This window comes from Loxodonta africana, chromosome 11, assembly GCF_030014295.1.
Source record: "Loxodonta africana isolate mLoxAfr1 chromosome 11, mLoxAfr1.hap2, whole genome shotgun sequence".
Lineage (NCBI taxonomy): Eukaryota > Metazoa > Chordata > Mammalia > Proboscidea > Elephantidae > Loxodonta > Loxodonta africana.
Genome location: NC_087352.1, coordinates 20213844 through 20228371, shown reverse-complemented (window position 1 = coordinate 20228371; position 14528 = coordinate 20213844).

The following is a 14528-nucleotide window of genomic DNA, read 5'->3' as shown; positions in this document are numbered from 1 at the left end:
AAAAAAGACATCAAATACACTTGCAAAAAATATAACCTACACAGAAGTAGAAATAAACGGGGTTGTCAAAGTATAAAAAAAATGGCAGGGCAGCAGCGGACTTCCTCTAACTTCACAAGGAGGAGGAGGGAGAATTAAGATCAACATCAGTCCAACACTGATTCCTACGAAGTGAGGTGAAACATACCTCTGCCAATCTTTTTACCAACTTGGACACCAACCATCCCTCCCATGGCACTTTGTACTTTCCTGCTGGGTTCCATAATACGTTACAGTGGTCACACACAACTCACAGACTATACTCACAGTTATACGGTATGTTAGGAAAGTAACAGGTTACAACTCAGGATCAAGAACAACTCCAGATACAGCTCTGCAGTCATGACAGCGTCTTGGCCATGCCCACAGGCAGGCCATTCTCGGCTCCTTGGAGCCTTGGGTTAGCCTTGACCCTGTTTTGGAAAGTGTTACAAGGCTCTTTTAGCACTGGCATTAAGTGTCCGGAGGCACTCCATTCTGCCAGGAAGCCTCTTGCCCAAAGATGCTCAGATATGTCTCTTTCTTGGTGATCACATCCACTGTAGCCACCTCAGTTATTGGCCGGGAAGCCCTCTGAGCTGTCTTGGCTTGGTTTTCTGTTTCTGCTAGTGCCGTTTCTCTGCCAGTACTTCTCACTGATTCATGCCATCTGTAGTGTTAAGGCTCTCCCTGTCTTCTGTGTCTAGAAGATTCTAAGAAAAGGGACCCTGGGTCAGAACGATGCACCCTGCTCCTGGCTCTTCTTTCTTAGTGGTAGTGAGGGCCCTCTTCCCACATCTGGAATGGCTCGTTTTAAGCCTAGTGGGATGACAAAACTGACCAATCCCCTCATTAGGGTTCCATACACCTTTTTTACATGGTCCCTCCCCCATAAGCATTCCATGCACTTATTTTCATTGTTAGCAAGCTGTCCAATCCCCATTGGTGGGCCACAAGCACCTTACTTGCATAATTCCACCAAATCATTTTGTGGGAGTTACAAGACCTTGGTGAGAAAAGCCACTTAAAAGTGATTCATTGCACCACACTGACACATGAAAGAAAAAAAAGGTACAACAAATCTTGGCATGGGGAGTGTAGTGTGATGGATCACTTTTATGTGGCCTTTCTTGCCATGGTCTTGTAACTCCCACCTAAGTGATTGGGTAGAAATATACAAATAGAGTAATTCTGGCACACCAAGGGGATTGGATACCTTGTTATAATGCAAATAAAATTCATGGCAACTGTGTGGAGGTTGTTGTTGCTAGGTGCCATTGAGTCAGTCCCAACTCATAGCGACCCTATGTACAACAGAAGGAAACACTGCCCAGTCCTGCGCCATTCACAATCATTGTTATGCTTAAGCCCATTGTTGCAGCCACTGTGTTAATCCATCTCACTGAGGGTCTTTCTCTCTTTCACTGACACTCTACCAAGCATGATGTCGTTCTCCAGGGACTGATCCCTCCTGACAGCATGTCCAAGGTATGTGAGATATAGTCTCATCATCCTTGCTTCTAAGGAGCATTCTGGTTGTACTTCTTCCAAGACAGATTTGTTGGTTCTTTTGGCAGTTTGTGGTATACTCAATATTCTTCTCCAGCACCACAATTCAAAGGTGTCAATTCTTCTTCAGTCTTCCTTATTCATCATCTAGCTTTCACATGCATAGGAGGCGATTGAGAACACCATGGCTTGGGTCAGGCGCACCTTGGTCTTCAAGATGACATCTTTGCTTTTCAACACTTGAACGAGGTCTTTTGCAGCAGATTTGCCCAATACCATGCATCTTTTGATTTCTCGACTGCTTCCATGGGTGTTAATTGTGGATCCAAGTAAAATGAAATTCTCGACGACTTTAATCTTTTCCCTGTTTATCATGATGTTGCTTATTGGTCCAGTTGTGAGGATTTTGTGAAGACGGGACCATGCAAATAAAGTCTATGGAACTCTAATGAGGGAATTGGTCAGTATTGTCATCTCACTAGGCTTAAAATTATCCATCCCAGAGGAGGTAGGAGGTGTGTTAGTTATCCAGTGCTACTATAACAGAAGTACCACAAGTGGGTGGCTTTAACAAAGAGAAGTTTATTTCCTCACAGTAAAGTAGGCTAAAAGTCCAAATACAGGGCATGGGCTCCAGGGGAAGGCTTTCTCTCTCTGTTGGCTCTGGAGGAAGGTCCTTGTTCTCAATCTTCCCCTGGTCGAGGAGCTTCTCAGGAGCAGGGACCCCAGGTCCAAAGCTTCCAGCACTGCTTTCTTGGTGGTATAAGGTTCCCCTGACTCTCTGCTGGCTTCTTTCTTTTGTATCTGAAGACACAATCCAATCCTCTAGGTTGAGTCCTGCCTCACTAACACAACTGCCACCCATCCTCCCTCATTAACACCATAGAGGCAGGATTTACAACATATAGAAAAATCACACAATACTGGGAATCATGGCCCAGCCAAATTGATACACACATTTTTGGGGGGACATAATTCAATCTATGACAGGAGGTAATTTCACCACCACCAAGAAAGGAGAGTGAGGAGTAGAGCACATCTTTTGGACCTGGGATCCCTGTGCTGAGAAGCTTCTGGAATCAGGAGAAAGAGAGAGAGAGAGAGAGAGAAGCTGTAACACTGAAGATAGCAAGACGTAGCAGCAGAGAAACAGCAGCAGAACCAAGAGACCGACAGAAATTGGTGTGACCCAGCCCATGGACCAAGGAAATTGAGTGCCTTCAGGCAGCAGGTTTGCTGGCAGAGTAGGGTGCCTGTGGGCACTTAGTGGAGCTAGGTTTGCAAACCCATGGAGCTAGAGATAAGCGCTTTCAGGCTAAGGCTTGCTAGCGGTGTGGGGTGCCTCCAGGCACTTAATGGGAGACAGAAAAGAGCTTTGTAACACTTGCCCGAGCAGGGCACAGGCCAAGGGGCCAGAGAGAGACCTGCCTGTGGGCACAGTTGAGAAGAACCTGGCTTGATGGAAGAACTGTATCCTGAGCATTCCTGGACCTGAAATGTAACCAGTTACTTCCCTAATAAATCCCATAACTGTGAGTATGGTCTGTGAGTTCTGCATGGGCATTTCAATGAATTATCAAGCTCAGCAGAGAAGTATGGAGGGACGGTTGGTGTCAGAATTAGTAAAGATGGTGAAGAAGGGAGGCATCTCTGACCTCCACCTCATAGGAATCAGTCTTGGGCTGTTGATCTTGATTTTCTTTCCCCCTTGTGTAGTTACAGGAGGTCAGGTGCTTTCCCCCATGCCATTTTTACATGAAGTTTAAGAAATCTGATATACAGAGATCATATGATCTGAAAATAATTGAGTATTTTGTTTTTCAATTATACTCCCATTTAATGCAGACATTTATTGTAACTCTAGTTATAATGCAACTTGTTCTACCACGTTATATCATTGTTATTAGGTGCCGTCAAGTCAGTTCTAACTCATGTAACCTATGTAGAACAAAACACTGCCCAGTCCTACACAATCCTCATCATCATTGTTATGCTCGAGGCCATCGTTGCAGCCATTGTATTAATCCATCTAATTGCGGGTCTTCCTCATTTTCACTGACCCTCTACTTTACCAAGCATGATGTCCTTCTCCAGGGACTGATCCCTTGTAATAACAAATCCTAAGTATGTGAGACGTAGTCTCGCCATCCTTGCTTCTAATGAGTATTCTGGCTGTACTTCTTCCAAGACAGGTTTCTTTGATCTTCTGGCAATCCATATTCTTCGCCAACACTATAATTCAAAGGCATCAATTCTTCTTTGGTTTTCCTTATTCCTTGTCAAGCTTTCACATGCATATGAAGTGATTGAAAATACCATGGCTTGGGTCAGGCGCACCTTATTCCTTAAAGTGACACCTTTGCTTTTTAAAACTTTGAAGAGGTCTTTTGCTGATTTGCCCAGTGCAATGTGTCCTTTGATTTCCTGACTGCTGCTTCCATGAGTTTGATTGTGGATCCAAGTAAAATTAAATCCTTGACAATTTCTATCTTTTCTGCATTTATCATGATGTTGCTTATTGATCCAGTTGTGAGGATTTTTGTTTTCTTTATGTGGAGGTGTAATCCATACTGAAAGTTGTGTTCTTCCTTCTTCATCAGTAAGTGCTTCAATTCCTCCTCACTTTCAGCAAACAAGGTTGTGTCCTTAGCATATCACAGGTTATAAATTAGTCTTCCTCCAATCCCGATGCCACTTTCTTCTTCATATAGTCCAGCTTCTCAGATTATTTGCTCAGCATACAGATGGAATAAGTATGATGAAAAGATACAACCCTGACGCACACTTTTCTTGAGCTTAAACAACACACCCTTGTTCTGTTCGAATGGCTGCTTCTTGGTGTAAATACAGATTCCTCATGAGCACCATTAAGTGTTCGGGAATACACATTCTTTGCAATGTTATCCATAATTTGTTATGATCCACACAGTCCAATGCCTTTTCATAATCAATAAAACACAGAAAAACATCTTTCTGGTGTCTTCTGCTTTCAGTCATGATCCATCTGACATCAACAATGATATTCCTGGAGCCATGTCCTCTTCTGAATCCAACTTGAATTTCTGGCAGTTCCCTGTCGATATAATGCCGCAACTGCTTTTGAATGATCTTCAGCAAAATTTTACTTGCATATGATATTAATGATAAAAAACAAAACAAAACAAAAAAACATTTGGTTGGATCACCTTTCTTTGGAATGAGTACAAATATAGATCTTTTCCAGTTGGTTGGCCAGGTAGCTGCCTTCCAGATTTCTTGGCATAGATGATCGAGTGCCTCCAGTGCTGCATCCATTTTTTTTTTTAATAATTTTTATTGAGCTTTAAGTGAACGTTTACAAATCAAGTCAGTCTGTCACGTATAAGCTTATATACACCTTACTCCATACTCCCACTTACTGTCCCCCTAATGAGTCAGCCCTTCCGGTCTCTGCTTTCGTAACAATTTTGCCGGTTTCTAACCCTCTCTACTCTCCCATCTCCCCTCCAGACAGGAGAAGCCAACACAGTCTCAAGTGTCCACCTGATACAAGTAGCTCACTCTTCATCAACATCTCTCTCCAACCCATTGTCCAGTCCCTTCCATGTCTGATGAGTTGTTTTCGGGAATGGTTCCTGTCCTGGGCCAACAGAAGGTTTGGGGACCATGACCGCCGGGATTCCTCTAGTCTCAGTCAGACCATTAAGTCTGGTCTTTTTATGAGAATTTGGGGTCTGCATCCCACTGATCTCCTGCTCACTCGGGGGTTCTCTGTTGTGCTCCCTGTCAGGGCAGTCATCAGTTGTGGCCGGACACCATCTATTTTTTCTGGTCTCAGGATGATGTAAGTCTCTGGTTCATGTGGCCCTTTCTGTCTCTTGGGCTCTTAGTTGTCGTGTGACCTTGGTGTTCTTCATTCTCCTTTGCTCCAGGTGGGTTGAGACCAATTGATGCATCTTAAATGGCTGCTTGTTAGCATTTAAGACCCCAGATGCCACATTTCAAAGTAGGATGCAGAATGTTTTCATAATAGTATTATTTTGCCAATTGACTTAGAAGTCCCCTTAAGCCATAGTCCCCAAACCCCCGCCCTTGCTTCTCTGACCTTTGAAGCCTTCAGTTTATCCCAGAAACTTCTTTGTGTTTGGTCCAGTCCATTTGAGGTGACCTTCTGTGTATTGAGTATTGTCCTTCCCTTCACCTAAAGTAGTTCTTATCTACTAACTAATCAGTAAAAAACCCTCTCCCACCCTCCCTCCCTCCCCCCCTCATAACCACAAAAGTATGTGTTCTTCTCAGTTTATACTATTTCTCAAGATCTTATAATTTTCTTATAATAGTGGTCTTATACAATATTTGTCCTTTTGCCTCTGACTGATTTCGCTCAGCATAATGCCTTCCAGGTTCCTCCATGTTATGAAATGTTTCACAGATTCGTCACTGTTCTTTATCGATGCGTAGTATTCCATTCTGTGAATATACCACAATTTATTTAACCATTCATCCGTTGATGGACACCTTGGTTGCTTCCAGCTTTTTGCTATTGTAAACAGTGCTGCAGTAAACATGGCCGTGCATATATCTGTTTGTGTGAAGGCTCTTATTTCTCTAGGGTATATTCCGAGGAGTGGGATTTCTGGGTTGTATGGTAGTTCTATTTCTAACTGTTTAAGATAATGCCAGATAGATTTCCAAAGTGGTTGTACCATTTTACATTCCCACCAGCAGTGTATAAGAGTTCCAATCTCTCCGCAGCCTCTCCAACATTTATTATTTTGTGTTTTTTGGATTAATGCCAGCCTTGTTGGAGTGAGATGGAATCTCATCGTGGTTTTAATTTGCATTTCTCTAATGGCTAATGATCGAGAGCATTTTCTCATGTATCTGTTAGCTGCCTGAATATCTTCTTTACTGAAGTGTGTGTTCACATCCTTTGCCCACTTCTTGATTGGGTTGTTTGTCTTTTTGTGGTTGAGTTTTGACAGAATCATATAGATTTTAGAGATCAGGCGCTGGTCGGAGATGTCATAGCTGAAAATTCTTTCCCAGTCTGTAGGTGGTCTTTTTACTCTTTTGGTGAAGTCTTTAGATGAGCATAGGTGTTTGATTTTCAGGAGCTCCCAGTTGTCTGGTTTCTCTTCGTCATTTTTGGTAATGTTTTGTATTCTGTTTATGCCTTGTATTAGGGCTCCTAAGGTTGTCCCGATTTTTTCTTCCATGATCTTTATCGTTTTAGTCTTTATGTTTAGGTCTTTGATCCACTTGGAGTTAGTTTTTGTGCATGGTGTGAGGTATGGGTCCTGTTTCATTTTTTTGCAAATGGATATCCAGTTATGCCAGCACCATTTGTTAAAAAGACTATCTTTTCCCCAATTAACTGACACTGGGCCTTTGTCAAATATCAGCTGCTCATATGTGGATGGATTTATATCTGGGTTCTCAATCCTGTTCCACTGGTCTATGTTTCTGTTGTCGTACCAGTACCAGGCTGTTTTGACTACTGTGGCTGTATAATAGGTTCTGAAATCAGGTAGAGTGAGGCCTCCCACTTTCTTCTTCTTTTTCAGTAATGCTTTGCTTATCTGAGGCTTCTTTCCCGTCCATATGAAGTTGGTGATTTGTTTCTCTATCACCTTAAAAAATGACATTGGAATTTGGATCGGAAGTGCATTGTATGTATAGATGGCTTTTGGTAGAATAGACATTTTTACTATGTTAAGTCTTCCTATCCATGAGCAAGGTATGTTTTTCCACTTAAGTATGTCCTTTTTAATTTCTTGTAGTAGAGCTTTATAGTTTTCTTTGTATAGGTCTTTTACATCCTTGGTAAGATTTATTCCTAAGTATTTTATCTTCTTGGGGGCTACTGTGAATGGTATTGATTTGGTTATTTCCTCTTCGATGTTCTTTTTGTTGATGTAGAGGAATCCAAGTGATTTTTGTATGTTTATCTTATAACCTGAGACTCTGCCAAACTCTTCTATTAGTTTCAATAGTTTTCTGGAGGATTCGTTGTGGTTTTCTGTGTATAAGATCATGTCATCTGCAAATAGAGATAATTTTACTTCCTCTTTGCCAATCCAGATGCCCTTTATTTCTTTGTCTAGCCTAATTGCTCTGGCTAGGATTTCTAGCACAATGTTGAATAAGAGCAGTGATAAAGGGCATCCTTATCTGGTTCCCGTTCTCAAGGGAAAGGCTTTCAGGTTCTCTCCATTTAGAGTGATGTTGGCTGTTGGCTTTGTATAGATGCCCTTTATTATGTTGAGGAATTTTCCTTCAGTTCCTATTTTGGTGAGAGTTTTTATCATGAATGGGTGTTGGACTTTGTCAAATGCCTTTTCTGCATCAATTGATAAGATCATGTGGTTTTTGTCTTTTGTTTTATTTATACGGTGGATTACATTAATGGTTTTTCTAATATTACACCAGCCTTGCATACCTGGTATAAATCCCACTTGGTTGTGGTGAATTATTTTTTTGATATGTTGTTGAATTCTATTGGCTAGAATTTTGTTGAGGATTTTTGCATCTATGTTCATGAGGGATATAGGTCTGTAATTTTCTTTTTTTGTGATGTCTTTACCTGGTTTTGTTATCAGGGAGATGGTGGCTTCATAGAATGAGTTGGGTAGTATTCCGTCATTTTCTATGCTTTCAAATACCTTTAGTAGTAGTGGTGTTAACTCTTCTCTGAAAGTTTGGTAGAACTCTGCAGTGAAGCCGTCCGGGCCAGGGCTTTTTTTTTGTTGGGAGTTTTTTTGATTACCTTTTCAATCTCTTTTTTTGTTATGGGTCTATTTAGTTGTTCTATTTCTGAATGTGTTAGTTTAGGTAGGTAGTGTTTCTCCAGGAGTTCATCCATTTCTTCTAGGTTTCCAAATTTGTTAGAGTACAATTTTTCATAATAATCTGATATGATTCTTTTAATTTCAGTTGGGTCTGTTGTGATGTGGCCCTTCTCGTTCCTTATTCGGGTTATTTGTTTCCCTTGCTGTATTTCTTTAGTCAGTCTGGCCAATGGTTTATCAATTTTGTTAATTTTTTCAAAGAACCAGCTTTTGGCTTTGTTAATTCTTTCAATTGTTTTTCTGTTCTCTAATTCATTTAGTTCAGCTCTGATTTTTATTATTTGTTTTCTTCTGGTGCCTGATGGATACTTTTGTTGCTCACTTTCTATTTGTTCAAGTTGTAGGGACAGTTCTCTGATTTTGGCTCTTTCTTCTTTTTGTATGTGTGCATTTATTGATATGAATTGGCCTCTGAGCACTGCTTTTGCTGTGTCCCAGAGGTTTTGATAGGAAGTATTTTCATTCTCGTTGCATTCTATGAATTTCCTTATTCCCTCCTTGATGTCTTCTATAACCCAGTCTTTTTTCAGGAGGGTATTGTTCAGTTTCCAAGTATTTGATTTCTTTTCCCTAGTTTTTCTGTTATTGATTTCTAGTTTTATTGCCTTGTGGTTTGAGAAGATGCTTTGTAATATTTCGATGTTTTGGATTCTGCAAAGGTTTGTTTTATGACTTAATATGTGGTCTATTCTAGAGAATGTTCCATGTGCGCTAGAAAAAAAAGTATACTTTGCAGCAGTTGGGTGGAGAGTTCTGTATAAGTCAATGAGGTCAAGTTGGTTGATTATTGTAATTAGGTCTTCTGTGTCTCTGTTGAGCTTCTTACTGGATGTCCTGTCCTTCTCCGAAAGTGGTGTGTTGAAGTCTCCTACTATAATCGTGGAGGTGTCTATCTCACTTTTCAGTTCTGTTAAAATTTGATTTATGTATCTTGCAGCCCTGTCATTGGGTGCATAAATATTTAATATGGTTATATCTTCCTGATCAATCGTCCCTTTTATCATTATGTAGTGTCCTTCTTTATCCTTTGTGGTGGATTTAAGTTTAAAGTCTATTTTGTCAGAAATTAATATTGCTACTCCTCTTCTTTTTTGCTTATTGTTTGCTTGATATATTTTTTTCCATCCTTTGAGTTTTAGTTTGTGTCTCTAAGTCTAAGGTGTGTCTCTTGTAGGCAGCATATAGACGGATCATGTTTCTTTATCCAGTCCAAGACTCTCTGTCTCTTTACTGGTGCATTTAGTCCATTTACATTGAGTGTAATTATAGATAAATAAGTGTTTAGTGTTTTCATTTTGATGCCTTTTTATGTGTGTTGTTGACAATTTCATTTTTCCATTTACTTTTTTGTCCTGAGACGTTTTTCTTTGTAAATTGTGAGATCCTCATTTTCATAGTATTTCACTTTATGTTTGTTGAGTCGTTACTTTTTTTGGCTTTTATTTTGAGTTATGGAGTTGTTATACCTCTTTGTGGTTACCTTAATATTTACCCCTATTTTTCTAAGTAAAAACCTAACTTGTATTGTCCTATGTCGCCTTGTATCACTCTCCATATGGCAGTTCTATGCCACCTGTATTTAGTCCCTCTTTTTGATTATTGTGATCTTTTACGTATTGACTTCAATGATTCCCTGTTATGAGCATTTTTTTTTTAATTAATCTTAATTTGTTTTTGTGATTCTCCTATTTGAGTTGATATCAGGATGTTCTGTTCTGTGACCTTGTGTTGTGCTGGTATCTGATATTATTGGTTTTCTGACCAAACAATTTCCTTTAGTATTTCCTGTAGCTTTGGTTTGGTTTTTGCAAATTCTCTAAGCTTGTGTTTATCTGTAAATATCTTAATTTCACCTTCATATTTCAGAGAGAGTTTTGCTGGATATATGATCCTTGGCTGGCAGTTTTTCTCCTTCAGTGCTCTGTATATGTTATCCCATTGCCTTCTCGCCTGCATGGTTTCTGCTGAGTAGTCTGAACTTATTCTTATTGATTCTCCCTTGAAGGAGACCTTTCTTTTCTCCCTGGCTGCTTTTAAAATTTTCTCTTCATCTTTGGTTTTGGCAAGTTTGATGATAATATGTCTTGGTGTTTTTCTTTTTGGATCAATCTTAAATGGGGTTCAGTGAGCATCTTGGATAGATATCTTTTCGTCTTTCATGACGTCAGGGAAGTTTTCTGTCAGCAGATCTTCAACTATTTTCTCTGTGTTTTCTGTCCTCCCTCCCTGTTCTGGGACTCCAATCACACGCAAGTTATCCTTCTTGATAGAGTCCCACATGATTCTTAGGGTTTCTTCATTTTTTTTTTAATTCTTTTATCTGATTTTTTTTCAGCTATGTTGGCGTTAATTCCCTGGTCCTCCAGATTTCCCAGTCTGCATTCTAATTGCTCAAGTCTGCTCCTCTGACTTCCTATTGCGTTGTCTAATTCTGTAATTTTATTGTTAATCTTTTGGATTTCTACATGCTGTCTCTCTATGGATTCTTGCAACTTATTAATTTTTCCACTATGTTCTTGAATAATCTTTTTGAGTTCTTCAACTGTTTCATCAGTGTGTTCCTTGGCTTTTTCTGCAGTTTGCCTTATTTCATTTCTGAGGTCATACCTGATGTCTTGAAGCATTCTGTAAATTAGTTTTTTATATTCTGTATCTGATAATTCCAGGATTGTATCTTCATTTGGGAAAGATTTTGATTCTTTTGTTTGGGGGGTTGTAGAAGCTGTCATGGTCTGCTTCTTTATGTGGTTTGATATCAACTGCTGTCTCCAAGCCATCACTAAGATATAATAGTGGTTTATTCTCTAATTGCTCACTGAGTCTTGTTTTGTTTTCTTTCAATATACGTGGATGGGCTACTAGATTGTGCTGTCTTGTTTGTTGTAGCCCTTGACTTACTTATGACCTATTACCAGCTGGTTTGGGCTGTTGCCAGATATATATGCCTGAGTCTATTCACTATTCTTGAGTAGAATCTGATTTTGGGTCATCAAGTGTGTGGTGCACCCTAATACCTATCCACCTAGAGAAGTAGTGGTGATAGTTGTGTGCACCAAATTCTATTAGCAGCTGGGGTTCACCCTCTGGGGGCGGGGGCAGGATACTGACAGGCTTCCCCCAAGTGTCAGTGAGGTAGGTGTGTCTCTATTCCTATAGCACCTTGGTGGGAGGGCACTGCAGCTGTACCTTAGGCCCCCAATGCAAGTACCTCTACTGATTGGTAGGTGTCACCCTCCTTAGACCCCTAAGGCAAGAGGCTAGGTGGTCTGGGGGGAGCTTCAGCCCTCAGTTCCCTGTTGTGGGTCAGTTAGGGCTCTGTTGAATAAGCAGATGTATCAGACCTGGGAAACTTGTTTTTCCAGTAAATCCGCTAAAAAAAAATGCAGTCAGATCCCTATCAGAACTGCCTTTGGATTATAACCACCACTTTGTTCCCTGTAAGAATGAAAGCCCGAGATTTGGATCATATATGCTTGGCTGGAGCTGGTTCTGTGTTTTTAGTCCAATTAGGGAAGGATTTTTGGTCTCTGGGTTTTTTGTGGTTGCTTCTCTCAGGCTGGAAGAATGGGTTAGGAAAAGACCAAAAAAAAAGGGAAAAGCAAAGCCATCGCGGAGCCGGAGCTGTTCTCCCTCTGGCTCAGGAAATTCCAATGTTAATGAAGCCGCTTGGGAAGGGGAGGAGAGGGTTCAGAAAAACAGGAGAGTAGCACCCCGGGATATACCCAAAGTTGCTTATCTTGCTTGGGATGACTATTTTATCTGTCACCTATGTGTGCTGACTCTGTGGAGATTGCCCCCGAGGGTCTGGCCCGCTAAAGCCGTGGTCACATCCTCCGCTGCCAGTCCAAAGCCCAGCGTCAAGGTTCCCCTGCTGGAACACTGCACTCCCGGCTCCAAAACCAGTCACTGCCTCCCGGGGACTTCTCATCCCGCCAGCTGCGTCGCCGCGCCACCTCCGAAGACCGGCTGGGCCCCCTCCCGGGTTTAGTTTAGGGGAGTAGGGCTGCGGCCCGTGTTTGTGCCATGAGCGGATGCCGTGTCCAGCTCCCCTGCACCCATTCCAAACCCGGCGCCAAGGTTCCCCTGCTGGGATGCTGCACTTCCGGCTCCAAAACCAGTCACTGCCTCCCGGGGACTTCTCCCATCAGCCGCTTCGCCACGCCGCCCGCACGGACCAGCTGGGCCCCCTGCCGGGGTCAGTTCAGGGGGGTAGGGCTGCGCCCCTTGTTTGTGCTGTCACAAGATTTTGTGTTCAGCTCTCCTGGGCCCAGTCCTAAGCCTGGCTCCAAGGTTACCTGACTGGGACGCTGGCTCCAGGCTCCGAAAACAGTCGCTGCTTCCCTGTATTTGTTTGTTTTTCGTCTCTCTCATTCAGGTCAACTCTTTAAATCTGTGTTTGTTGTTCAGGGTTCGTAGATTGTTATGTATGTGATCGATTCACTTGTGTTTCCAAGTCTTTGTTGCAAGAGGGATCCGAAGTAGCGTCTACCTAGTCAGCCATCTTGGCCCCGCCTCTGCATCTGTTTTTTGAAACATCTCAGTTGGTATTCTATCAATTCCCGGAGCCTCGTTTTTCACCAATGCTTTCAGTGCAATTTGGACCTCTTCCTTCAGTACCGTCAGCTCTTGATCTATGCTACCTCCTGAAATGGTTGAACATTGACCAGTTCTTTTCGGTACAGTGATTTTGTGAATTCCTTCCATTCTCTTTTGATGCTTCCTGTGTCATTTAATATTTTCGCCATCGAATCCTTCAGGATTGCAACTCGAGTCTTAAAATTTTTTCCTCAGTTCTTTCAGCTTGAGAAAGGCCAAGTGTGTTCTTCCCTTTGGGTTTTCTATCTCCAGGTCTTTGCACATTTCATTTTAATGCTTTATTTTGTTTTCTGGAGACATGCTTTGAAATCTTCTGTTCAGCTCTTTTACTTCATAGTTTCTTCCTTTCACCTTAGCTACTCTATGTTCAAGAGCAAGTTTCAGAGTCTCTTCTGACATCCATTTTGGTCTTTTCTTTCTTTCCTGTCTTTTTAATGACCTCTTGCCTTCTTCATGTATGATGTCCTTGATGTCATTCCACAACTCTTCTGGCCTTCAGTTGTTAGTGTTCAATGCATCAAATCTATTCTTGAGGTGGTCTCTAACTTCAGGTGGGATATACTCCAGGTCGTACTTTGGCTCTCATGGACTTGTTCTAATTTTCTTCAGTTTCAAGTTGAACTTGAGTATGAGCAATTGATGGTCTGTTCCACAGTCAGCCCCTGATGATATTGAGTTTTTCCATCATCTCTTTCCACAGATGTAGTCGATTTGATTCCTGTGTATTCCATCTGATGAGGTCCATGTGTATAGTCGCCCTTTATGTTGTTGAAAGAAGGTACTTCTATGAAGAATTCATTGGTCTTGCAAAATTCTATCATGTGATCTCCGGCATCGTTTCTATCACCAAGGCTGTATTTTCCAACTACCAATTCCTCTTCTTTGTTTCCAACTTTTGTATTGCAATTGCCAGTAATTATCAATGCAACTTGATTGCATGTTTGATCAATTTCAGACTGCAGAAAATCTTCAATTTCTTCAACTTTGGCCTTAGTTTTTTGTGCATAAATTCAAATAATAGTCATATTAACTGCTCTTCCTTGTAGGCATATGGATATTGTCCTATCACTGATGGCGTTGTACTTCAGGATAGATCTTGAAATGTTCTTTTTGACAATGAATGGGACGCCATTCTTCTTTGTCATTTCCAATGTAGTAGACCACATGATTTTCTGATTCAAAATGGCAAATACCAGCCCATTTCAGCTCATTAATACCCAGGATATGGATGTTTATTTATTCCACTTCATTTTTGACGACTTCCAATTTTCCTAGATTTGTACTTTGGACATGCCATGTTCTGATTATTAGTGGAAGTTCGCAGATGTGCCTTCTCATTTTGAGTCATGCCCCATCAGCAAATGAAGGTCCCGAAAGCTTAACTCCATCTGCATCATTAAGATCGACCCTACTTTGAGGAGGCAGCTCTTCCCTAGTAGTATTTTAACTGCCTTCCAACCTAAAGGGCTCATCTTCTGGCACTATATCAGCCAGTGTTCCACTGCTATTCATGAGGTTTTCACTAAGTTTTTTTAGAAGTAGACTGCCAGGCCCTTCTTCCTAGTCTGTCTTAGT